Raw genomic sequence first — 26,699 nt, forward strand, 5'->3', positions numbered from 1 at the left:
GAGTTCTAACTTGATTGCACTATGGTCTGAGAGGCTGTTTGTTATGATTTCAGTTGTTTTGCATTTGTTGAGCAGTGCTTTACTTCCAATTATGTGGTCACTTTTAGAGTAGGTGTGATGTCGTGCTGAGAAGAACGTGTATTCTGTGGATTTGGGGTGGAGAGTTCTGTAAATGTCTATCAGGTTTGCTTGCTCCAGGTCTGAGTTCAAGCCCTGGATATCCTTGTTGATTTTCTGTCTGGTTGATCTGTCTAATATTGACAGTGGAGTGTTAAAGTCTCCCACTATTATTGTGTGTGAGTCTAAGTCTCTTTGTAAGTCATTAAGAACTTGCCTTATGTATCTGGGTGCTCCTGCATTGGGTCCATATATGTTCAGGATCGTTAGCTCTTCTTGTTGTATCGATCCTTTTACCATTATGTAATGGCCTTCTTTGTCTCTTTTGATCTTTGTTGCTTTAAAGTCTATTTTATCAGAGATGAGAATTGCAACTCCTGCTTTTTTTGCTCTCCATTTGCTTGGTAAATCTTCCTCCATCCCTTTATTTTGAGCCTTTGTGTATCCTTGCATGTGAGACGGGTTTCCTGGATACAGCACACTGATGGGTTTTGGATTTTTATCCAATTGGCCAGTCTGTGTCTTTTGATTGGTGCATATAGTCCATTTACATTTAGGGTTAATATTGTTATGTGTCAATTTGATACTGCCATTTTGATGCTAAGTGGCTGTTTTGCCTGTTAGTTGTTGTAGATTCTTCATTATGTTGATGCTCTTTAGCATTTAGTGTGCTTTTGGAATGGCTGGTACTGGTTGTTCCTTTCTATGTGTAGTGCCTCTTTTAGGAGCTCTTGTAAAGCAGGCCTGGTGGTGACAAAATCTCTGAGTACTTGCTTGTTCGCAAAGGATTTTACTTTTCCTTCACTTCTGAAGCTCAGTTTGGCTGGATATGAAATTCTGGGTTGAAAGTTCTTTTCTTTAAGAATGTTGAATATTGGCCCCCACTCTCTTCTGGCTTGTAGTGTTTCTGCCGAGATATCTGCTGTGAGTCTGATGGGCTTCCCTTTGTGGGTGACCCGACCTTTCTTTCTGGCTGCTCTTAGTATTTTCTCCTTTATTTCAACCTTGTTGAATCTGACGATTATGTGCCTTGGGGTTGCTCTTCTTGCGGAATATGTTTGTGGTGTTCTCTGTATTTCCTGCATTTGAGTGTTGGCCTGTCTTGCTAGGTGGGGGAAATTTTCCTGGATGATGTCCTGAAGAGTATTTTCCAGCTTGGATTCATTCTCTTCGTCCCCTTCTGGTACATCTATCAAATGTAGGTTAGGTCTTTCACATAGTCCCACATTTCTTGGAGACTTTGTTCATTCCTTTTTGTGCTTTTTTCTCTATTCTTGGTTTCTCGTTTTATTTCATTGAGTTGGTCTTCGACTTCAGATATTCTTTCTTCTGCTTGGTCAATTCGGCTATTGAAACTTGTGCATGCTTTGCGAAGTTCTCGTATTGTGTTTTTCAGCTCCTTTAATTCATTCATATTCCTCTCTAAGTTATCCATTCTTATTATCATTTCCTCATATCTTTTTTCAAGTTCCTTAGTTTCTTTGCATTGATTTAATACATGTTCTTTTAGCTCACAAAAGTTTCTCATTATCCACCTTCTGAAGTCTAATTCCATCATTTCGTCACAGTCATTCTCTGTCCAGCTTTGTTCCCTTGCTGGTGAGGAGTTTTGGTCCTTTCTAGGAGGCGAGGTGTTCTAGTTTCGGGGGTTTTCCTCCTTTTTTTGCTGGTTTCTTCCCATCTTTGTGGATTTGTCCGCTTGTCGTCTGCATAGTTGCTGACTTTTCGATTGGGTCTCTGAGTGGACACCCAGATTGTTGATGATGAAGTATTTCTGTTACTTGGTTTTCCTTCTACCAGTCTAGCTCCTTTGCTGTACGACTGCTGAGGTCCACTCCAGGCCCTGCTTGTCTGGGGTGCACCTCTAGCAGCTGTGGCACAGCGAGGGATGCTACCAGTTTCTTTTTCTGCTATCTTTGTCCCAGCATGATGCCTGCCAAATGTCAGTCTTTTGGATATAGAGGGGTCAGGGAGCTGCTTGAGGAGACAGTCTGTACTTTATAGGAGCTCAATTGCTGAGCTGTGAGCTCTGTTGTTCATTCAGGGCTGTTAGGCTGCTATGTTTGATTCTGCTGCAACAGAGCTCATTAAAAAAACCCTTTTTTCTCAAATGCTCTGTGTTGGGGGGTTCGGGCTTTATTTTGGATGTCCGTTGAGATGTCCTGACCAGCTAGGAGGCAGACTAGCCACTGTTTGCCTGCCGAGGCTCCGCCCTGCTGTTGTGTGGTTCGGCATGTTGCTGCAGGCTCTGCTGTTCTGCTGTGGTCTCCGCCACGCCCTGCTGTTCTGCTGTGGTCTCCACCACGTTGCCTCGGCAATGGCAGGCTGTGTCAGCAGTGGGTGTGTATCTCAGTTGGGGCGGGTTGCCTCGGTAATGGTGGACGCCCCTCCCCCACGGAGCGTCTCGGACCGTCTGCACGGGGATCGTTTGAAATCGTGGTTTTGTTCATCCCACTGGGCTACCCCAAACGCTCTGTCCCTGCAATCCCCTGGGTTGGCCCACTGTCCAAGTCTCATTCAGTCTCAAGTCCAGCCCTCTCAAGTCTCAGGTTGCTGGTTCAACAGGCCACCCGGACAAGTGCACCCTGTGGGGAGCGCTGGGTAGGGCCGGCCGCCGCCACCCCGGCTGCCAGCTTCGCCAGACAGAGGTACTGCCTGGCATCCCGCATCTCCTTTATACTTGGGAATTTCCCTGTTCTGTGGGCAACAAAGATCAGTCTGGAAATGCAGCTCCGACTCACCTCTCCGTGGATTCAACGAGAGCTCCAATCCTGGGTTGTTCTCACAGCACCATCTTGAGTCCTCTCCCTGTTTTTTTTTTTTTTTAATAAAGATTGGGTTTCACCATGATGGCCAGGCTGGTTTTGAACTCCTGACCTCAGGTGATCTACCCACCTTGGCCTCCCAAAGTGCTAGGATTACAGGCATGAGCCACCGCGCCTGGCCACCCTCACATTCTTAAGAGCAATCCACAACCATCTCCATGCATCCACAAATCTGCTTTCAAGCCTGGGTCATTAACACTGTATTTTAAGTATGCTGTCATTAAAATAATCATCATGAAAACTATTTTTAAAATTAGGAACTGCTCATCACATAATGTTAAGCAAAAATATCAGAATGCAAAATACATCAAGCCAGGCCAGGCTCCCTGACCACCCACCTCCATCACTGAAGTAGGAATCACTCAACTCATCCCTGCAATAGCAAGAAAAGTCTGCTCTGCTCTCTTTTTCTCTCTCCCAGAAACTACCCCGAGGGAAACTTCATTCTTGCTCCTGCTTCCCAGCAAATACTTTAGGAATTGAGGTCTCCCTGGATCAAAGGTTTGAGAGAAAACCTGGGGAGCAAGCCAGCCTACCACCCTAGCATCTATTGCTTTCTTTCATTAATTCAGCAGACATCCACTGAGAACCTATTATGTGCCATATACCATCATAGGTACTGGATACTAAACAGAGCCCCTGCCCTCATGAAGATTACATTCTAGCGTGGAGTGGCTGACAATTTTAAAAGCATAAAAATAAGCATATTATATAGTATCTTGCTAGATAATAATTGTTATAGAAAAATAATAGAGCACGGGAGTCAGCAGGGCTGGGGGGAGGGGATTGCAATGGTACTTAGTGTTGTCAAGGTGACCTCAGCAAGAAAATGACATGGGAGAGAGGATTTGAAGTGAGGGAATTCATTATGTGCATGTCTGGGAAAGAACATTCCAGGTAGGCAGAAACACAGGTGCAAAGGCCCTAAAACAGAAACACATCTAGAAAGTTAAAGGTGCGGCAAAGAGGCCATGGTATCTGAAATGGATGAGTGACAGGAAGAGGAGTCAGAGAGGGAATGGTTGGGGGAAGGGACAGATCATGCAGAGCCTCATTGGCCTTAATGAGGGCCTTGGCCTTTACTTTGAGGGTAATAGGGAGAACCAACCATGGAGAACAAGGATAGAAGCTTGAAGACCAGCTAACAGGCAACTCCAATAGTCCAGCAAGGGGTGTTTGTGGATCACACCAAAGTGGTAGCAGCGGACATAGTAAGAAGTGGTAAAGAGACTCCAGATATCAGGGTTTTTTGAAGGGTTAGATGTGGAATGAGCAAAAGAGAGGAGTCAGGGATGCTTCCAAGGCAACTGGTCCAGGCACTTAAACACATGAAACTGTCCTTAACTGAGATGTGAAAGAAGGCAAGGAAAGCCAACTTGGAAGAAAGATCTAAAGTTCAGTTTCAGACACGTGAAGGTGGAAATGCAGAGACATGGAATAGATGGTTGGCTCTGTGAGTCTGAAATTCAGGGATGGGTGTGGGCTGGAGATACACGTGTGGGAGTTTGCAGCACATACAGCCAGGACACCAGATGAGATTTCCAAGAGTGTGGAAGGCAGAGAAAAAGGAGCGATCTAAGGTCTGAGGCCTGGATGTGTCAATGAGAAAAGAAGGAAGCAGCAAGCATTTGGGAAGATGTATCCAGCAGCAGAAAAGGTAGGAGGGAAAGTGCAGAGTCTCGGAAGTTAAGAGAAGAAAACATTTGCTGGAGGAGAGAGTGAGCATGAGCGACTATGTCAGCTGCTGCCGCAAGGTGAGGTGGGATGAAGACTGAGAATCAAGCTTTAGATGTAGCAAGGCAGAGACCATGGTGACTTTCACGAGCAGTTTCAAGGAAGTCAGAAGAGGAATGTTTTCCCTACAGGAAGGATGGAAAACCTCAACAACAAGAACAAGAAAGGGGCACCATGGCTGGCATTAAACCTATAGGGAGGGATGCAGGAAGAAGAAACAATGCCTGTGGCACTTAAAGGACAGATTTGTGTCATCCAAGCTGAAATGTTTCTGTGCGTGTGGGAAAAGCCTTTATTTTCTCATGACTCAACAGATTATGCTGCTAATTTACTGACTCTTTGTTCTCTCTTCAACTGTGCCCTGAATAAAGTTTAATCTCTTAAACAGAAGAAAAAAAATAAGAGGTTATTGACCAGCAATTAAGCTATCACTCAAATGAAACCTGGATCCAATCCACTACATAAAAAGGATACTTGCAACATTCTTCTTCAATGTGAGATTCAGGGCTCCAACAATAGATTTTTGGCTTTGATATTGCTGCCACACCTTTGGAACAACAATATTGGGAAATTCACACTGTCCTTTCTCTGTATTCAGCCCACAGAGGCCAGATTTCTGCATTCAAGGCCAAACCTGCTCTTTCTATCAACTCTGTAAAATCATCTCCTATCACCAGCATTCCTGCCAAGTTACCCATTTAGAACTGTCTCTTTCTTTTTCACACAAAGCCATATGTGAAAGCAAAAGAGACGATATACTTAAACCCATCAGAATCATTCCTTTTTTAATCCCAAAATGGAAGATCTGCCTTAAAATTCCTGAACAGTACCTTCTAACTCATTAGCAATTACTAATTGCTTATTTCCCTAGTTAAACCTGACTATAAAATATATTTCTAGGAAACACCTAAGATATTATATATACAGATGATCCTATGCTTTGTTTCAACCTGATAAAAAGAACTATCATGATTACTTCTATGGCTAGGAAATAAGACAAATGCAATCAAACCTCATCATTTTAGATCCTGCTACTCTAAAAATAACAGTAATTCAACTTTGATTGAAGATTACCTTTATAGCATATTTGAAAAGAAGGCATTGCAAAGAAAATTAATAATATGAATAATATCCAGGGAAGATATTTAAACTATTTAGAACATAAAGTGTTTCAAATATTATCAATTTGCTAAAGGAGAGCTATCTTCAACAATACTAGCACAGAAAGACAGGATGCATGTGTAATTATGATAGATACCTATTCATGAGTTCATTATGTCCCATCTTTCTTCAGACCTTATGAGATTTTGTTGTCATTGCTGAGCTACACATGCACACACCCACGACCTCACCCACAGTCATGCAAGTATATTCAGACAACTTGCCAACCCACACGTTTTATTTGGCAACACCCACACCCCACCCACAAGTAGGTTTCCCAGATTCGAAAAGTAAATTGCTGGTCCTTTCTTTTGGTGCACAATAAGAAAGGACCAGCGATATTCTTGAGTCATAAATGGACTACTCCCCAAACTGCTTTTTCATAATTATACAATTATAAGTTTAGCAGTATAAAATTAAAAGAAAAAATATTATTTCTTGCTTGACTAAGAAATAACCTATGAAAGAGGTCTGCCTCTTCTCCATGCCTATAGATTTCATCACAGAGCAGAAATAATTAGAATCTGGGCTTAACAACAACAGAAAATATACCAAGATTCATTTATGAAATTCAAAATAAATAATATGCTATCCTAAATCATTATTTTTAGATGTTGAGTTGTATAAGCAACCTGCAGAGGATGAAATCTGAAGGCAGCTCCTCACAAGATGTAAGCATGAGAGAGGCATATATAAAGAATCTTACCAGCCCAGGACCAGCAGATGATGAAATCTGACAGATTGGCTGGCATTATCTCCCTCATTCTGGGTGCTTGTCTCATGCAATCTGCTCCCACGGGGCTAAGCCATTGCCTCACTCTAAAAACATCAACCACACACACACCACCTCCGATCCTGGAAACTGAAGAACTCTACACTGTGGTAAACATTTGTTCTCTGAAGTTTTCTTCACTAAACTTTTAGGAATCATATTTACCACATTAAGAATGTACCAAATGCACAACATTCAGAAAATTTCCTCCATCGCAATCCACAATAGTTCAAAAATATTTGCTCAACAAACCTCTGTTGAGCACCTGCTATGTGCCAGGCACTGCAGCAGCTATTAAAGATGTAAAGCTGAATCAGAGACTGGTCTCCTCCTAAAGGAGATCAGCATGCATGTAGAAAACAATGTCACAAATATGACAGAACAGTGCAACAGTAGAAAGGAAGGCAGTCAAACCTCATCATTTTGATTCATTCTGCCTAAGAGATTGAGGAAAGCAACGTTGCAGAGGTTATATTCAAGCTCGGCTCACAGGAGTTAACCAAGGGAAAAGGGCAGAAAAGGCATCCAGACACAGCAAAGCCCTGAGATCTGTTTTGGGAAACTGAAAACCTAGAATGACAAGAAAAAGAGCACAGGCTACAGGGATGGGCTGAACAGGAAAGGTTTTGAATGCCATGCTTTTATTTTATACTAAAACAATAAGAAACCATGAATGACTTTTAACCAAGGAAGAACAATCAAATCAAATTATATGGCATAATTACATAATTGTGGCAGTTCAGAGGATGGCTTTAAACAGGAAGAGAAAATCAGGACATAAAGTGGAGCTGTGGCAGTACAGAGAGAGGAGGAGGCAAGAGCTATTCCAGAAATAAGACGAACAGGCTTCAGGGACCTTTGGATGCCAGAGGTGAAGACAACAGAGTGGCATGGTATGAATCCAGTGATCTTAGTGACAGTGATAAGTGAGATAAACTTTCATGAGTCAGTCACAGGAATGCAGGAGGAGGAGAAAGTTTGGGTAAAGCGGTGAGTTCAGTGTTAGCCATTTAATGGGTTGCCTAGGAGGAGTCAAAGAGAGGCGTGGAAGAGGTCAAGGAACTCTAAGGCCAAGTGTTGCCAATGCTGAAGTTAAAGTCAGCTAGATGATAACAGGAGATGAAGTCAGGAGAGAATTGGCAGCCCAGGAGTCAATGGGTGTGATATTGACTATTGATAGATTATAGCAACTTGTACAGAAGAGCATAAGCTGCTGGATTGAGTGTCCCTCGGGGACCGATGTTCTTGGATGACTGACTTAAGAAGCCATTCCCAAACCCTTTCTTCCTAAAGGCACATACTCATTTTCCCCACTTTCCTTTTAGCTAAAGGGGGCAATGCAGAGACACAAAAACTCTCCTGTGAGCCTGCAGAAAAATATATGCTTCTCTGATCAAATGAACACACATAGTTGGTGCTTCCCCCACCGTCTTCCTTGAATGCAAAAATAACGTCCAAAAGTTCTTTGAGCCAGCTTGTCACCCATGAGGTGATAAAAAGCCAATATATAAATGATAGCCAGGTAAGAAGATAGAAAGCCCCACTTTCTAGCCTTAGACTATAAGGGAGATTTTAGGCAAGGCCCAAAGCAAAGCAGTATCATCGAAGGAAAATCAGGCTTTAAATGAGTCAAAAGGAAGGGGGCTTATTCTCAGGAAAGGTTGAGGACAGAAAGTGTGCCCTGCTGTTTCCCCAGCAGCCAGCATGATGCCTGAGATGCAGCAGCTACACACCATGCATTCGCCGAATCCACAAATATGAAGTGGATGGAAGGACCTCAAGGAAGGCTTGAGGGAGGAAGGGCAAGTCGAAGGGCTTGAAGGAAGGACTCTGTAAAAGAAATAGGGGCATGCCAGCTGGTCAGTTACAGCATTTGCCTCTTGGACAGAGGTGTCAGATCACAGCAAGGAGGGAAGAAGGTGCTGGTTTAGGAGAGGAGGGAAAGACCAGCTAACTGTGCTCCCTCCAGTTTCAGGCACCAGGTCCCAGAAAAGAAAAGGCGGAAATATCACTTAGAGAGAAAACCATCAGAAACAACAATTTATTGACCTGTATCCTTTTTACAGGTCTGCTGGCAGAAGCAGTTCTCAAAGCCTTTCATTTCAGGAGAGCCGTATCATTAACACCATGAAAGAATAAGATCTCATCCTCAGATGCCTACAGATCTCAAGTCTACCCAGGAACTCCTGAGGGGGGGACACAAGTCATCTTGTAGGGTGATGTTTACTCTGCCTGACTCATAGGAAAGCCAACCCATAATCTTTGATCTTCCACTTCTCCAGGCCTGACTATGGAAGGATTTAATCTGTAAGAACAAATTCCAACAGCAGAAAGTTGGGCATTGGACAAGAAAGAACCAGCCAGCTGCGGGGCTTCAAGGGGTGCAATCTTGCAAGAGGTGGTACTGCTTTGAGAGCTTTCTGGGTGGAGAAAGATGGCCTGGCTGGTAGAGAAAGCCCACAGCTGGAAGAAACTTACTATCCAAAAAGCGTTCATAGAATGTCCCACACAACCTCACAGTCTCCTAAGTTTTACTACAGCCTCGCCTCACTTTCTCCTTGCACACCCCTCTCCCCATGCCACTCCTTTCTGTACATTCACCCAACTACACATTCAATAAAGGAAATAAATCTAATGATGCCTTAAGTGGTCTTTTTACAGAGAGCAGCCAAAATAGACATATACCGAAGATACACACATATACCAGAATCATATGGAAGAAGAAATAAAGTAAAATTGTCCTCAGGCATTGAGGGCATCTGCAGCGTGTGAAAATACTGAAATGCATTTTCTATCATTTAAATAATATATAAATGTTCCATGTAAGGGAGAATTGACATTTTCAAATATTAGTTTCATATATATAATTCCAAGAGAGTCCTACCAAATTGCTGGATAAACTAATCTAATTTTCAACAGACCCAGAATTCACTCCAGTTAAGACTGCATTTAGCATTTTGATCTACATCAGTAAGCCTCCTCTCACATTGCCTAGTCGGGGACGAAGCCCTAACAAGATACAGCGCCACCTATTGACCACATACTAAAAATACAAGCTGTCCATTTGAGCATATTCAGGCTCACAGGCTATGTGGCGCTGAGACATGTAATTTATTTCGTATCAACTGATCTTTAACATTTCAACAGATTTAATAGAAGCAAAGTGGGAATAACTCTCAATGTATTCTGCCTACATTCTCTTAATGTTATTTCTTATAGCTCTATTATAAGATATCTTGATGTTATCTATTTGTATTTGCTCCCTGGTTCATTAAATACATATTTACTGACCACCTATACATGACAGATCTTGTGCGTGCCAACAGAATCATAGTGGTAAACAGGACCAAGGTGACCCCTCACCCCCTGGGAGCTTATAGTTTTCCTAGAATCTGACCACTTTTCATCACCTCCACTATGAATGCCTGAGTCCACAACCACCAGGATGATTATAAGAGTTTCCTCACTGGTCACCCTGCTTTCACTCTATGCCTCCACAGTCTCTTCTCGATGGACGACAGAGGGAGTCCTTTAAAATCTAAGTCAGATCACAAACCTCCTCTGCTCTGAAACCTCCAAAGCTTCCATTTCATCCAAAATGCAAAATCATTACTGCATAAGACCTGGCCTCCCCTTTCCACCTCTCTCCATCCTCCCAGGCCCCAATCTTCCACACCAACCATCCTGTCCTCCCTGCTCTTTCTCAAACTCAGGAAGGCCCCAGGCCTTTGCACTTGCTATTCCTACCTGGATGCTTATCCTCAGATGCTGCATGACTCCCTTTCTAAAGGTTTTTGCTCAAATAGCACATAATTCGTGAGGCCTTCTTGACCACCTTTCCTGAAATCTAACAGCACTCCTTACAACGGCGACTCCTATCCCCCACCCTGTTTATCAGGCATACTTATCACTATCCAACCTGCTATCTATGGGCACTCGCCTGTTTGTCTGTTGTTGTCTTCTACAACTAGAGTGCGAGCTCCATGAAGGCAGGGACTTTGTTTTGTTAACTTGGGGATCTCCAGAGCCTCAAACAGTATGCATTACACATCTGTCAAATAAAATCTCATCCACTTTCTCTGTGTATCTTTCTCATTCTCCAGACCCTGGTTCCCGAGGGCAGTAAAGGAGTCAGATATGGGAAGCTTTCATACCAATTCCCTGGTCTAGGACACAGAAGAGCTCACCTTATGCAAGTTTGAAGGCAGGGCCAGATTCATGGATGTGTTCCATGCTCAGAGGAACCCTGTGCTAAGTTTAATGCTCTCAGTCACCAAACTGAACTTCTTCATGATTTTTGGATAAAGGACCTGCATTTTCCTCTTGCCCTGGGATTTGGAATAAGACATGTGTGAGTAAACAGCCCACTGAGAACATCATGGAAAGATAAACACTTCTTGCAGCACATGACCCTTTTGATAAGTCAGAACCAACAGCTATTTCATCACCGATCATTCCAGGAAGGGAGCTTGGCCCCTGAGGGATATGGGAGGTTTGCTCTCTTCAGCCTAGGACCAACCCTATCCTCCTAGGAAGTCAGGGGATTGTTCCCAGCAGTTCTTTCCTCTGCACCCTTCTCACCCCATCTCCCCCTTTCACCAGGCCACAGGCTGGAATTCCCCACCAGCAAGGTCAATCCATGCCAAGAGAGTAGGAGTAACTTACATAGATGCAATTGCTAAACTAAATCCTGCAAAACTTACATTTAAAATAGGCAGGAGGGGTCAGGCCTTGTAATCCCAGCACTTAGGGAGACCAAAGCAGGTGGATCACTGAGGCCAGGAGTTGGAGACTAGCCTGGCCAACACGGTGAAACTCCATGTCTACTAAAAATACAAAAATTAGCCAGGTGTAGTGGTGGCCACCTGTAATCCCAGCTACTTGGGAGGCTGAGGCATGAGAATCGCTTGAGCCCAAAAGACAGAGGTTGCATGAACCGAGATCGTGCCACTTCACTCTAGCCTGGGTGACAGGGCAAGACTCTCTAGAAATAAATAAATACTCAAGAGGGTTTTCCCAGTGGGAAAGGGTCACAGTCTGTGGTTTTGGCTTACAGACTGAGGGGAGGGAAGAGATGGAACAGGACACCAAAAAATGGCTCCTTGTGTTATCCTGGTCATAGTCAGAGGTGGAAAAAGGAGTAAGAACCACGGGTGCTCCACTGCCCTCTGCTGGCCCCTGCAAGAAGTGTCCTGTGTGCTGGCAAAGTGTCATGGGGTTTTCTCTTGAATGATGGCTGCACAAAAAACATTCATGATTCCTGAGAGCAGGGGAATAGTAAGATGTGGTTAAGCAACACTTTCCATTATTCTATTCTATTCTATTCTTTTTTTTTGAGACGGAGTTTCGCTCTTGTTACCCAGGCTGGAGTGCAATGGCGCAATTTCGGCTCACCACAACCTCTGCCTCCTGGGTTCAGGCAATTCTCCTGCCTCAGCCTCCTGAGTAGCTGGGATTACAGGCACACGCCACCATGCCCAGCTAATTTTTTGTATTTTTAGTAGAGACGGGGTTTCACCATGTCGACCAGGATGGTCTCGATGTCTTGACCTCATGATCCACCCGCCTCGGCCTCCCAAAGTGCAGGGATTACAGGCTTGAGCCACCGCGCCTGGTCCCCCCTCCCCCGCTTTTTTTTTTTTTTTTTTTTTTTTTGAGACTGAGTCTAACTCTGTCGCCAGGCTGGAGTGCAGTGGCACAATCTCAGCTCACTGCAACCTCCACCTCCTGGGTTCAGGCGATTCTTTCACCTCAGCCTCTTGAGTAGCTGGGATTACAGGTGTGCACTACCACACCTGGCTAATTTTTGTATTTTTAGTAATACAGGGTTTCACCATGTTGACCAGGATAGTCTCAACCTCTTGACCTTGTGATAAGCCCACCTCGGCCTCCCAAAGTGCTGGGATTACAGGCATGAGCCACTGCACCTGGCCTATTCTATTCTATTCTGTTTTTTTAACTTAGTGAAGTAGTAAACAGCATGGTACAACTGCTTTGGGAATTCAAGCCAGGAAAAAAGCGTCAGGTAGATGGGCAGTTAGTGGATTAAGACAAACTTGGATTTGTCCTTGAAGTGTAGGAAGGATTCAGACAAATGAAAGAAGAAAAAAGAGAAATTAGAGGTGAAAGGAAAAGCTTTCAGAGAAAGACCCATAAAGACAAGAACAGATACAGAAGACAGATGTTTGAGCCTAACTAATACTTTGAATATTAAACAATGTTTACAGCAAGGTGAGAACAAATTATGCCTTTCCTCGGGCAAAACAGTAAGGGCAACATCTAAAAGAACCAAGGAAGTTCTTGTGACTAGAGAGCTTGGCGATGTCTTTCATTAGGCTTCTTAGAAACTCTCACTTTTCACACCCCTGTGAAATAGAAAGCAGGCAGGCCAGAAACAAAAATTTCCCAAGCAAAGTGCCAACATGCTCCAGGCCCTTTAAGGCAAAATAGTGAATGCTGGCCACCCAGAGGTTTGTAACACTCTCCATACGTACACCACACCAAGACTTATGCCATTTCTCAGGTGGGACCCCTGAGATTCCAAAGCTGACTGGAGCCTGAATGCTGACAGCTTTGTTCTGGTAGCCTTCCTAAGGCTCCTCAGGATAAGTAGGTTGTAATGAAATACAATTTCCTTTCTTAATGACACTGGTTCTCAAGCTTTGAGGAACATATAATAAAATACAACTGGGGACTTGTCAAAACATAGAATGGCAGGCTCCAGCTCCCAAGATCTTGATGGAGGAGGTCCGGCTGCAGTTAATTAATCTGCATTTTAAATAAGTCTCATGCCCTCCCCAGATGATTCCAATACAGGTAATTTTAGGACCATATTATGTAGTGCCCTATAAACTGTTTCTCAAATCACTGGTTAACTCTAATGCAAACCCCCAAGCTTCAGATCTAGTTTTGTAGGATTTCAGGAGTTACTGACATCCAACTTCAGAAGAATATCTGCATGTCTTTCCATTCTGTCATAATATTCTTTCATCCAGAGGTATTCAATATTCACACAAAAAGGGAGAATTTGAAAGATGCCCTGACTTAGCCCGTATGGGCTGCTGCAACAAAATGCCACAATGTGGGAGGCTTACAAACAACAGAAATTTAGTTCTCACAGGCCTAAATGCTGGTAAGTACAAGATCAAGGTGCCAGCAGATTCAGCTTCTAGTGAGGGCACTTCTCGGTTGACAGACGACCCCTTCTTGCTGTGTTCTCACATGGGGAAGGAGCAAGGATGCTCACTGGCACCTTTTTTTTTTTTTTTTTTTTTTTTTTGAGATGGAGTTTCATTCTTGTTGCCCAGGCTGGAGTGCAATGGCCCAATCTTGGCTCATTGCAACCTCTGCCTTCCAGGTTCAAGTGATTCTCCTGCCTCAGACTCCCAAGTAGCCGGGATTACAGGCACCCACAACCATGTCCAGCTAATTTTGTATTTTTAGTAGAGACAGGGTTTCTCCATGTTGGTCAGGCTGGTCTCAAATTCCCGATCTCAGGTGATCAACCCACCTCAACCTCCCGAAGTCCTGAGGTTATAGGCATAAGCCACTGTGTCCCACCAACCATCACCTCTTTTATAAGGGCACTAATCCAATTCAGCAGGGCTGTGCCTCCCAGTGGTCACACATCTTAAAACTATCATGTTGGTGATTAGGTTTCAACAAATGAATTTGGGGACATAGGGTAGGGGAGGATTAACATTCAAACCAAGCTCAAGCAAACAGTATCAACCAGAACATGAATTATCTTGGACCTCAGCCTAATAACTAACCAGAATTATATCTGATCACTTTTGTCAAGTTTTGGTTCATAAATGCAAAAGGCAGGAACCCCTGACTTTCACATAAGAAAAAGCCTGTTATAACAGCCATGGCAGTTCTTGTGGTTAACTGGAACCAGCAGTGACGAATTTGGGGTAGTGAGACAGCCTTTGTGTAGCCTTTAATGAGCAAAGGATGCCTGAACTAATTCATTCATTCAGCAAAGGCTTCCTGAGTGCCCCTCATCCCAGGCACCACAATCATCGCAGTGAGCAAAACTGGTACATGTTCTCCCTACAGTTAGTAGGGAAAGACAGAAGATACTTTCAGATGGTAATAAAAGCTGGAAAAGAAACTGAGGATTGAGAAAGAGAGTGATTGGGGGATAGGGAGTGGCTATGTTACAGAGAAAGGTCAGGGGAATGTCTCTGATTGAGTGATATTTATGCTAAGACCTGATTGTCAAGAAGTTAGTCATGGAAAGAGCCAGGAAAAATCTCACTTATAAGTGGGATCTAAAAAAGTTGGACCCATAGGAAACAGAGGGTAGAATATTGGTTGCCAGGGGTTGCGGGTGGTAGCTGGGGAGATGCTGGTCAAAGGGTACAAACTTTCATCTCAATTTATATTCACTCCATCTCAAAAAAAAATTTATATTCAGACAAATATGTTCTGCAGACCTAATGTACTGCATGGTGACTCTAGTTAACAATACTGTATTACATATTTGAAATTTTCTGAGAGTAGACCTTAAATGTTCTTACCACACACACACACACAAATGATTTCACAATTTATATGTATATCAAATCATCACATTGTACATCTCGAACTTACACGACATTATTTGTCAAATACACCTCAATGAAGTTGGAAAAAAAACTAAATTTAAAAAAAGATACAGGAGAAGAACAGTAGATGCAAATCTCTGAAATAGAAAAGAGCTTGGCATGCTTGAGGAACAGGAAAAAGGCCAGTGTGACTGGATCAAGTGAACAAGAGGAAGGAGGAGTTGGAGAAGCAGACAGGAGCTGCTGCAGCTAAAGCATCACTACTGCTGCAGTGGCAGAGAACTATTTTCAACAATGACGCTCCCAGTGACAAATCTTTGATTTCGTGGGTGATTGCCAGGCTCTTTCATACACTCTGACACAATGAGTAACTTGGGTCTGTCTAATGGAAGATTTCAACCTTGGGAAGCAATCCTCTCCCGCAAAGCCCTTTATCCTTGTTCAAGATGTCTGAAATTCTACCAAGAAGGCAGAACAGGATGTGATTCCAGAACAGGATGTCTGGCTTTGAAAGCAGACAACCATAGGTTTTAGTTTCACCTCAGTCACCTTTTAGTTGGCAAGTTACTGAAACAATCTGAGCCTTATTTCCGCATCTGTAAAATGGGAATAACATAGAATACCTTACTCACAGGGTTATTGTAGGCATTGTACATACAATTGTACATTGTATATAGCTGGCATATAATAGTAAGTGCATACATGTTATTCTTATCCAAGAAGCTTTATTTCTCTAATTTAAGATGTTGCTGGAAGTTAAACAGAAAGTCTGTCTGGAGTAATCACACTGTAACCTGTTGTCATTTGTATTTTAGAGTGAATGAGTCCATAATTCTTTCTCTGAAGCTCTACAAAGTTGGATTTAAGAGAAAGAGAGAGTAAGAATCTAGATTACATAGGGGCCAGAGGACAGAGGAGAAAACTAGTTGGGGAAGAAGGCGTACAATCTCTGAAATCTTCAGTGTTTAAATTCCTTAAAAATAATTAATAAAGGGAAAGAAGGTAGCATTAATTCTGACTTTCCTGTACAAACTGCACTTCAGAGTAACCATATGCTGATAAGTGAAGTTTCTCTTCCAGAGCAGTATTCTGGCTAAGGCATAGAAAGCAACGATAGAACTGGAGTATTACCACTGAGCGACCTGTAATGAGCTAACGGGTTGAGTTACCTCATCACAGAAGGAGAGAGAACCCAGCATTTCGTCTCTCCAGGTATAAGTACACACAACACCACCTATGAGATATTTCTGCCCTAAACTCAAGCCTAAATTTTTAGATCTATCACCATGTTTTAGTCATCTCTCTGCTCCCAGATCCTAGCACAAACCTGACAGGTAGCAGCATTGTGGACGACTGGATAAAGAGGAGCACAAAAAATGGAACTGCAAATTAAGGGAGATATTCTATAATTGAAAGCAGGGAGCAGGAAGCTGGAGCCAATCTGCTGGAATAGCCAGGGAAGAGTAAAGCTCTAAGATTGTGCTCAATCTCCCTGAAGCCAATGATAACCAGCACAAGAAACACCAGCCAAGGGCCAGGCATGGTGGCTCATGCCTGTAATCCCAGTCCTTTGGGAAGCCAAGGCGGGTGGATCATGAGGTCAGGAGTTCGAAACCAGCCTGGACAGCATGGTGAAACCCTGTCTCTACTATTAGCTGGGGATGGTGGTGCATGCCTATTGTCCCAGCTACTAAGGAGGCTGAGGCAGTAGAATAGCTTGAACCTGGGATGGGGAGGTTGTGATGAGCTAAGATGGTATCATTGCACTCCAGCCTGAGCAACAAACCAAGACTCTGTCGAAAGAAAAGAAGAGAGACAGAGAGAGAGAGAGAAAGATGGAGAGAGGGAAGAAGGGAGGGAAGGAGGGAGAGAAGGGAAGGAGGGAGGGAAAGAGGGAGAGAAGAGAGGGAGGGAGGAAACAGAAAAGAAAAACCAAAAGACAAGAAAGGGCCTAGGAAATCATCAGTAGCCAGGGATTGTGGTTTGTGGCTTTAAACTGATTCAGTCTCTCTTCTGCATACGAGTCGGCCATCCCCAGGCAAGTCTGGGAATGAAAGGGCCTAAAAGGAAACTGACCTTTTATTCCTGAGCGTCAACAAAGAGCTGATAGTCCCTGGAAACACTGAAACCACATCAGCAAGGTGGGGCCTCTGCATGGCCTGCTGGGAAATTCCAACGTTTGTGATTCCATCCTGTTTATCTCTCTCACCAGGACAGAAAAAGCACACAGGGAGCTTTTTGGAGAAAGGTTGGGAAGCAGGGAATCAGTAGCAGTGTGGGAGGAATAAACATTACTGTGACAGAGTGACAGTGGAGAAGTTACTGTGTGTTATATGGAAAGTGTTCCATATACACAGCTTAAAAACCTACACTTAACAAAACTTCAATTCCACATTCTTTTATAATTTTTTGCCTCTCAAGGCATGCACTTGGCCATGTCATTGCCGTGCAGTTCAAAGCCTGATTCTCGGCACCTCCACATTCAGCCATAAAGCAAGCCTAAAACATCTGAAAGCACTTTCAGCGTCAATTGATTACTAAGGCTCTTTTCCCAGGACTCCTCAGCCATGGCCATGAGCAGCAGAAAGAACTTCTGATAAGGTACTCAGGGCTTGGGAATATACCAAAGTCAATCAGGCTCAACATCAAGGCCCTAATACTAGGATTTTCTTGCAATTTGATTCCAAGTCCCACTTACCTCCCCAGACAGAACCACAGTGAGCACTGCTGCTTGGGAAGCCTCAGCTGCCTTACAAGGGTCTTGTTTTTACTCAAGGTCGTCCTGAACAACTCCTCCAACATCGGTCTGCAAAGGTACGCTTTCCCTTCAGTTCAGGTTCATTGCCACCACTCCTTTGCTCTTTTCATCACAAATGACGTTAGATGTGAACTTGAATAAGAAACTTGCCCTCCCTGATTTTTTCCTTTTCTCTGTCCTCATCGGAGTATCCCACAATCTGGATGTAGAAATGGATCAGTTCTTCCACCTTCCCTCCACATATGTGCATGCGCACATACACACGCACATTTTTTTAAGTCTCTGTCTTTAAGAATCCACAGCTGTGGCTGAGTGCTGTGGTTCATTGCCTGTGATTAGATTAAGTTGTCATACACCCAGCTGGGGTCCAAAGAATTGAAGAATTGCTTGATGTCGGCGGGGGAGGGGGAGGAACACACACATCTAGTGTCGAAGTGTTGTGTGAATATAAACATCATATTCATTTCTCAATCCCCAATAAAAAAGTTAACACTCTTGATGCGAGTATGAATTAGTTTGACCACTGTGGAAGACAGTGTGGCAATTCCTCAAGGCTCTAGAACTAGAAATACCATTTGACCCAGCAATCCCATTACTGGGTATATACCAAAAGGATTATAAATCGTTCTACTATAAAGACACACATACACGTATGTTCACTGCAGCACTGTTCACAATAGCAAAGACTTGAAACCAACCCAAATGCCCATCAATGATAGACTGGATAAAGAAAATTTGGCACATATACACCATGGAATACTAAGCAGCCATGAAAAAAGGATGAGTTCATGTCCTTCCCAAGGACATGAATAAAGCTGGAAATCATCATTCTCAGCAAACTGACACAAGAACAGAAAACCAAACACCTCATGTTCTTACTCATAAGTGGTTGTTGATCAATGAGAACACATGGACACAGGGAAGGGAACATCACACACTAGGGCCTGTTAGGGGGTAGCGGGGATAGGGGAGGGATAGCAGGGGGTGGGGTTATTGGGAAAGGATAACATTAGGAGAAAAAACTAATGTAGATGACAGGGGGATGGATGCAGCAAACCACCATGGCATGTGTGTACCTATGTAACAATCCTGCACGATCTGCACATGTACCCCAGAACTTAAAATATAATAAAAAATTTAAAAAATTTTTTTAATTAACACTAATCCCTTACTATCATTGGATACCCAGTCTATATTCATATTCTCAAAATTGTCTCAAAAGTATCTTGGGCCAGACAAGTTGACTCATGCCTGTAATCCCAGCACTTTGAGACGCTAAGGCAGGTGGATCACCTGAGGTCAGGAGTTCGAGACCAGCCTGACCAACATGGTGAAACCCCGTTTCTACTAAAAATACAAAAATTAGCTGGGTGTGGTGGCACACGCCTGTAATCCCAGCTACTCGGGAGGATGAGGCAGGGGAACTGCTTGAATCCAAGAGGCAGAGGTTGCAGTGAGCCAAGATTGTACCATTGCACTCCAGCCTGGGTAACAGGAGCGAAACTCTGTCTCAAAAAAAATATATATATATATATAGTATCTTGGTTGTTTGTTGGAACCAGGAATCCTCAGCATTTGACTGACATCCCTTAAGAATTTCTTAATCTTGGCTCACGCCTATAGTCCCAGCACTTTGGGAGGCCGAGGCAGGTGGATCACGGGGTCAAGAGAGCGAGACCATCCTGGTCAACATGGTGAAACCCCATCTCCACTAAAAAATACAAAAATTAGCTGGGCATGGTGGCACATGCCTGTAGTCCCAGCTACTTGGGAGGCTGAGGCAGGAGAATTGTTTAAACGCAGCAGGCGGAGGTTGTGGTGAGCCGAGATCATGCCATTGCACTCCAGCCTAGGTAACAAGAGTGAAACGCCATCTCAAAAAAAAAGAGTTTCTTAATCTGTAATGGTTCCTGAGGTAGCCATGGAGGGGCATCACTGAGATATCCTTCAAGAAGAACCTGCGGCCAACTGCAAGGTGTGGAGTCAGCAGACAGCCTCCAGCTTTCAGCTCCTTCAACGTCAGCATCAGCTGCTGAGCGCTGAGATCACATTTTTCTCCAAGCAACCCACATTCAGCGACCAAGAAGGGAGGGGCAAAAAGGTCCAGCTTTTGGCCTGACACAGAACAACTCTGATCAACAATATGTGCTCACAAAGCCACTCTGGGTTTGCTAAGGTTTTGCCAGGCCTGCATCACAATGGGTCTTTTCCCTCTAGCACCTTTCCTTTATAGGCACTGCTCCTTACCAATCTTCCTGCACCCAAATCGTGTGTCAGCATCTGCTTCCAGAGAATCCAATTTGCAACAGTTCTCATTCCTTTCTTTTCATACCCTTGTTAAAGAAACTAGGACTGACTTTATGTTTAAAACACGAGTTTCAGCATTCCAATCATTTTTCAAGACTGAAAATTATAAGCTAAACATTCTCATTTTCACTAGTAGGAATTTCTAATCATTTAATCAAAAGAAATTAAAGATAAATACATTTTTAAAGTCTCATTTTATCTTCTAAAATAGGTAAACCTTATCAGATCCACTTTCATAAAATTGCTAATATCACCAAAATAAACCACAGTAAGCCAGGCACAGTGGTTCATGCCTATAATCCCAACACTTTGGGAGGCCAAGGCAGGAGGATCACTTGAAGTCAAGAATTTGAGACTAGCCTGGACAACATAGCAAGACCTTGTCTCTACAAAAAAATTTAAAAACTAGCTGTAGTAAGGCCCATCTGCGGTCCTAACTACTCAGGAAGCTGAGGCAAGAGGATAGCTTCAGCCCAGGAGTTTGAGGCTGCAGTGAGCAATGATTGTGCCACTGCACTTCAGCCTGGGCATAGAACAAAACCCTATCTCAGAAAACAAAAAACACAAATAATTTTTTAAAGCCACAATAGAAGTCTAGATTTCTCTATGTAATGATAAAGGAGTCAATTCAGCAAGAGAATATAATAATTGTAAGTATATATGCACTAAACACTGAAGTATCTAGATGTATAAAGCAAAGAGTAGAGCTAAATTATATTAGACCCCAATATAATAATGACTATAGACTTCAACACCCCTCTTTCAGCATTGGACAGATCTTCCAGACAGAAAATCAACACAGAAACATTAGACTTAATCTATGTTATAGCATAAATGGACCTAATAGATATTTACAGAACATTTCATCCAACAGCTCCAGAATACACATTGTTTTCATCCGCATATATATCATTCTCAAGGGCAGATCATGTATTAGGTCACAAAACAAGTCTTAAAACACTAAAAAAAAAAAAACTGAAATAATAGTCTCTGACCATAATGGAATAAAACTAAAAATTAATAAAATTAATTCTCCTAAAAAGGAATTTGGGAGACTATACGAACACATGGAAATTGGAAAATATGCTCCTGAATGGCCAGAAGACCGATGAAGAAATTAAGGAAATTGAAAAATGTTATAAAAAACAACAACAGGAAATACGAATGAGCCCTACAGTAACATTTTCAGGCCTCCTAGGTGGCGAAAAGCAGGAGAAGCAAGTTCTCGTGAAATCTCGAGAACTCCGCGAGGCTGAGGCTAGGGTTTTAGCCGAGAGCGGAAATGTACCTCGATAGAACTAAGAGAGCATTCAGCGCCCTGAGCTCCAAAGTAGAAGGACGCCCTCGTCCCAGGAGGTTAGGCCCCAGGGAGCGCGCAGTAGCCGCGGCGAAGATTGCGGCGTGAGAGGGAGGGCACACGTTGTACGTGCTGATGTGCTGACGTAGCAGGCGTTCGAGCGGGTGTATTAGATCCGTGGCCTCGCCGCTCCAGAGCCCGTGCTCCCGTGAGAGGGCCTTGGCGGTGGAACAAGCACTCGGTCAGCAGCGGAAGACTCCGAGTTCTCGGTACTCTCCAGGGATGAGTCATGTGGAGATGGAAAATGAGCTTGGACTGGACCAACAGTTTACAGGCCTAGACCTGAACTCTTCAGATAATCAGAGTGACGGTAGTATAGCCAGCAAAGGGCACTATATTCCTATTCATTTAAGGAATCAAGAAGCTACTAAAGGTTTCTACGATAAAGACAGTTCAGGGTGGAGTTCTAGCAAAGATAAGGATGCATATAGCAGTTTTGGATCTCTTAGTGATTCAAGCAGCGAAGTCTAGCTTCTTCAGTGTTCATGGAAGTGGATCAAGGGGAAGGTTTGATGATCATGGACGGAGTGATTATGACGGCATTGACAGCCGTGGTGACAGAAATGGCTTTGGCAAATTTGGACGTGGTGGAAACAGTCGCTGGTATGACAAATCAGATGAAGATGATTGGTCAAAACCACTCCCACCAAGTGGAACAGGAACTCTTTTCTGGAGGCAACACTGAGATTAATTTTGAGAAATATGATGACATTCCATTAGAGGCAACAAGCAACAACTGTCCTCCCCATACTGAAAGTTTCAGTGATGTTGAGATGGGAGAAATTTTCATGGGAAACGTTGAGCTTACTCATTATACTCACCTGACTCCAGTGCAAAAGCATGCTATACCTATTATTAGAGAAAAAAGACTTTTGATGGCTTGTGCCCAAACAGCGTCTGGAAAACCTGCAGCACTTCTCTTGCCCATCTTCAATCAGAGTTATTCATATGGTCCAGGCAAGGCTTTGAGGGCCATGAAGGAAAATGGAAGGTATGGACACTGCAAGCAATAACTCAATCTCCTTGGTATTAGCACCAACAAGAGAGTTGGCAATACAGATCTGTGAGGAAGCCAGAAAATGTTCATACCAATCTAGAGTTAGTCCTTGTTTATGATGGTACCAATATTGGTCAGCAGATTCTAGACTTGGAACGTGGATGCCACTTGTTAGTAGCCACTCCAGGATGTCTAATGGATATGATTAGAAGAGGAAAGATTGGATTAGACTTTTGCAAATTCTTGGTGTTAGATGAAGCTGATCAGATGTTGGATATGGGGTTTGAGCCTCAGATACATAGAATAGTTGAACAGATACTATGCCTCCAAAGGGTGTCCGCCACACTATGATGTTTAGTGCTACTTTTCCTGAGGAAATACAGATGCTGACTCGTGATTTCTTTGATGAATATATCTTCTTGGCTGTAGGAAGAGTTGGCTCTACCTCTGAAAACATCAGCACAAGTAGTTTGGGTGGAAGAATCAGACAAATGGTCATTCCTGCTTGACCTCCTAAATGCAACAGGCAAGGATTTACTGACTTTAGTGTTTGTGGAGACCAAAAAGGGTGCAGATTCTCTGGAGGATTTCTTATGCCATAAAGGATACGCATGTACAAGTATCCATGGAGGCAGTTCTCAGAGGAATAGCAAAGAGGCCCTTCACCAGTTCCACTCAGGAAAAGGCTCAATTCTAGTGGCTACAGCAGTAGCAGCAAGGGGACTGGACATGTCAAATGTGAAACATGTTATCAATTTTGACTTGCCAAGTGATACCGAAGAATATGTACATCACATTGGTCATACAGGACGTGTAGGTAACCTTGGCCTGGCAACCTTATTCTTTAATGAGAGGAACATAAATATTAATAAGGATTTGTTGGATCTTCTTGTTGAAGCTAAACAGGAAGTGCCATCTTGGTTAGAAAACATGGCTTATGAACACTACGAGGGTAGCAGGTGTGGATGTCCTGAGAGTCGCAGATTTAGTGGAGGGTTTGGTGCCAGAGACTACAGACAAAGTAGCAGTGACAGCAGTTCCAGCTTCAGCAGCAGCCCCACAAGCAGCAGCCCCACAAGCATCAGCCACAGTGGCAGAGGGGGCCACAGCAGCAGCGGTGGCCACAGCAGCAGCAGAGGATTCGGTGGAGGTGGCCATGGAAGCTTTTACAACAGTGAAGGAGATAGAGGAAATTATAATTCCCACGGGGTTGACTGGTGGGGTAACTGAGCCTGCTTTGCAGTAGGTCACCCTGCCAGACTATACCTTGTGTAATGTCAAGAACTCACAGTACATTACCACCTGTGATTTTCCACTGAAATTTTTTTTAAGGGAGCTCAAGGTCACAAGAAGAAATGAAAGGAGCAATCAGCACCACCATTCAGAAGGTGATTTGAAGACTTCATTGCTGTAGTTTTTATTAACTCCCCTCCCGCCTACCCCAATCCCAAACTGCGTTTATGATTTTGTGACTGAGGATTATTTGTTTGTTAATGTGCTGTGCCTTTAACTTTAGACTTTTTATTTTGATTCCTGTTGGCTCAGTAATATTCAAGATATCAATTGTTTTGACAAAATTAATTTACTGAACTTGAACTAAAATCAAACCGTGGCACATGTGTGTGATACAACTTAACAGGAATCATCAATTCATCCTTAAATATAAGGAAAAACTTATGCGGTAACATGCATTAGGGCTTTTGATCCTTGCACATTGGGGGAAAACAAACAACAAACATATTGAAGCATATTAGTGGAATTAGTTTCTAATGAGGCAAACTGTAGTAAGCTGAAGTTCTGATTTGCTCACTCTATCCTGGATAGGTATTTAGAAGCTGATAGTCTTTAAACAAGCCATTCCAATCATGATGAGGTGATGTATGAATACAAGCATACATTCAAAGCACTGTTTTCAAAGTCACTGCAAGTAAATATAGCAATTTCTCTTTCAACGTTTAGGCAGATCATTAATTAGTTAATGAGCTAGCCAAATGTGGGCATACTATTACAGGGAAAGTTTAAAGGTCTGATAACTTGAAATAGGTTTTTAGGAGAATTCATCTACTTAGACTTTTTAAATGCCTGCCATAATTGCTGCCAGAATGGCTGATCACAGCAATGACAAGCCCTCATTAGGGCCCTGGATAATTTTTGATCTAATAACACATGCTAGTGTTGATGTTTTTTGGTCTAGAGGGTATGAACAGAAAGAATTAATGCAGCAGGCTTTATTTTAAATGCCGATTCACATTACTCTGCTCAAGCTGCATTGATATATTAAACTGGCTTACTATAGGCTTTGTAAAAATGGCTCCAGAAGAGTAACAAACTGAAATCTTTGAGATCACACAGGTTGTAAATATGAACATAACTGCACAAGGTGTCAATTCTGCTCTACAGTGCAGATTTAGTTAGTTTTAGTTGCATAGGTTTCCATCGTATTTATAGTCCATTCATGCTAAATCTGGCCAAAGATGAGCATTGTTCACCACTAAAATGCCTTTGCCACTTTGCATTCTGTGCTAATTTTATGGCCAGAATGCAGGGATCAGAACGCTCCATCTTTTTACAATGTATAGGAAGATAGCAAACATTTTCTGAAGTGCAATATATTTTCAAGTGTATTGTGCCTTGTTCTAAAACTATTACTAAGTAGGTGCACTTGACAGTATTGAGGTCATTTGTTACAGTGCTACTTCAATTAGTCTAGGTTTAGGCCCTTGTACATTTTGCCTGTAACTTTTTACAAAATACTTCTTTTAGATTGCACAATCAGAGCATATATATATATGTCTTGTGTACGTGTCCTTAGACTTCCAATCTTATTTTGTCTCTTGGAGATTGTTGAATGCAGCTTGTCTAGGAAGGGGATGGGACTAGATTCTAAAATTTATTTGGGACCATGGGAATGATAGTTGGGAAGAAAACTATTGCACACGACAGATTTCTAGATACTTTTTGCTGTTAGTTTTATGTAATAATTATTGAACATTTTGACAAATATTTATTTTTGTAAGCCTAAAAGTGATTCTTTGAAAGTTTAAAGAATCTTGACCAAAAGACAGTACAAAAACACCGGCACTTGAATGTTGAATGTCATCATATGCGTGAAATTATATATTTCAGGATGGTGTGAGCTTTCAATGTTAAGTCATATTAAACTCTTAAGTCAAATTAAGCAGACCCAGATTTGGCAGTGTAATCATAAATTTTCAATGTTATAAAAACAAAATCGGCTACTTCAAATTAAATCATACCAAGGTTTTGATACACTTGTATATAAATAGCAATATAAAAGACTGAAAAAAGGACTACTTGGAATTATTTTCTGATTCTTTTTAAAAAATTTCTGTTTCTTCTAACGCTGTTTCTTCATATTTTAAAAATTTTGCTTCTAAAAAAAAAAAACAAATCCGTGTAAGACAATTGATCCTGCATAAGGTACTTCCTGCCACGTCTTCTATGAGGAATACTTCTGAGCAAATGAATAGCATCATAGTATGGTGCTAATAAGCCCATGTTCTGGAGTCCAGCTGCCTGGCTCACGCCTGCCCTATACTTGCTAGCTGTGTGACCCAAAGAAAGTTGCTTAGTCTCTCAGTCTCATTTTTCTCATTTTTAAAATGGGAATGACAATAAGAGCCCTAGCTAAGTTCATTAATGTGAGAATTAAATGCTTTAATCATGTAGTAAAATGCTTGACACTAGATACTCAGTAAGGCAATTTTCATTTCTAGCAATATGGTGCACAGGGTATCCAGAACAACATTGCTGCTTAAAACAAATGCCACATAAAATGTTTTTAATTTTGCTTAAATGTATCCATAAAATGACAAGAAAATAAAAACTCCTTGTATCCTGATTTTGGTCTCCAGTACCACTCCCTTGGAAAGAAACATAATAATTTTTTTAAATGCCTTAGAGAACTGATTCCAGAGGCAGGACGATAAGGACACAGGTGAGTCTGGGGTATTTATTCCTTGCTCAAAAACAAGGAAGTTTCCAAAGATGAATGGACTCATAACAAAAGGACACAGGAGTCTGTTGAAGGGGAACTAACTGACATAATTGTGATAACATAAGCATCAAAAAGAATAAAAGAATAATGATCATACTTAA

At 42.5% G+C, this 26,699-nt stretch overlaps 1 long non-coding RNA gene and 1 pseudogene across 2 annotated transcripts in view; one reads left to right on the forward strand and one right to left on the reverse strand.

Moving 5' to 3' along the window:
* The window catches only part of LOC144579731 (uncharacterized), a 109,283-nt gene extending 87,661 nt beyond the window's left edge, over positions 1-21,622 (reverse strand). For both annotated transcript variants that reach the window (XR_013527941.1, XR_013527942.1), the window contains exon 1: positions 21,515-21,622. This is a non-coding gene — a long non-coding RNA (uncharacterized LOC144579731). The remainder of the gene's footprint in view (positions 1-21,514) is intronic.
* Positions 21,623-21,716: 94 nt separating this feature from the next.
* On the forward strand, positions 21,717-25,064 carry LOC100406298 (ATP-dependent RNA helicase DDX3X pseudogene; annotated as a pseudogene).
* The last annotated feature ends 1,635 nt before the right edge of the window (positions 25,065-26,699 follow it).

The sequence above is a fragment of the Callithrix jacchus genome, chromosome 16, assembly GCF_049354715.1.
Source record: "Callithrix jacchus isolate 240 chromosome 16, calJac240_pri, whole genome shotgun sequence".
Taxonomy (NCBI): domain Eukaryota; kingdom Metazoa; phylum Chordata; class Mammalia; order Primates; family Cebidae; genus Callithrix; species Callithrix jacchus.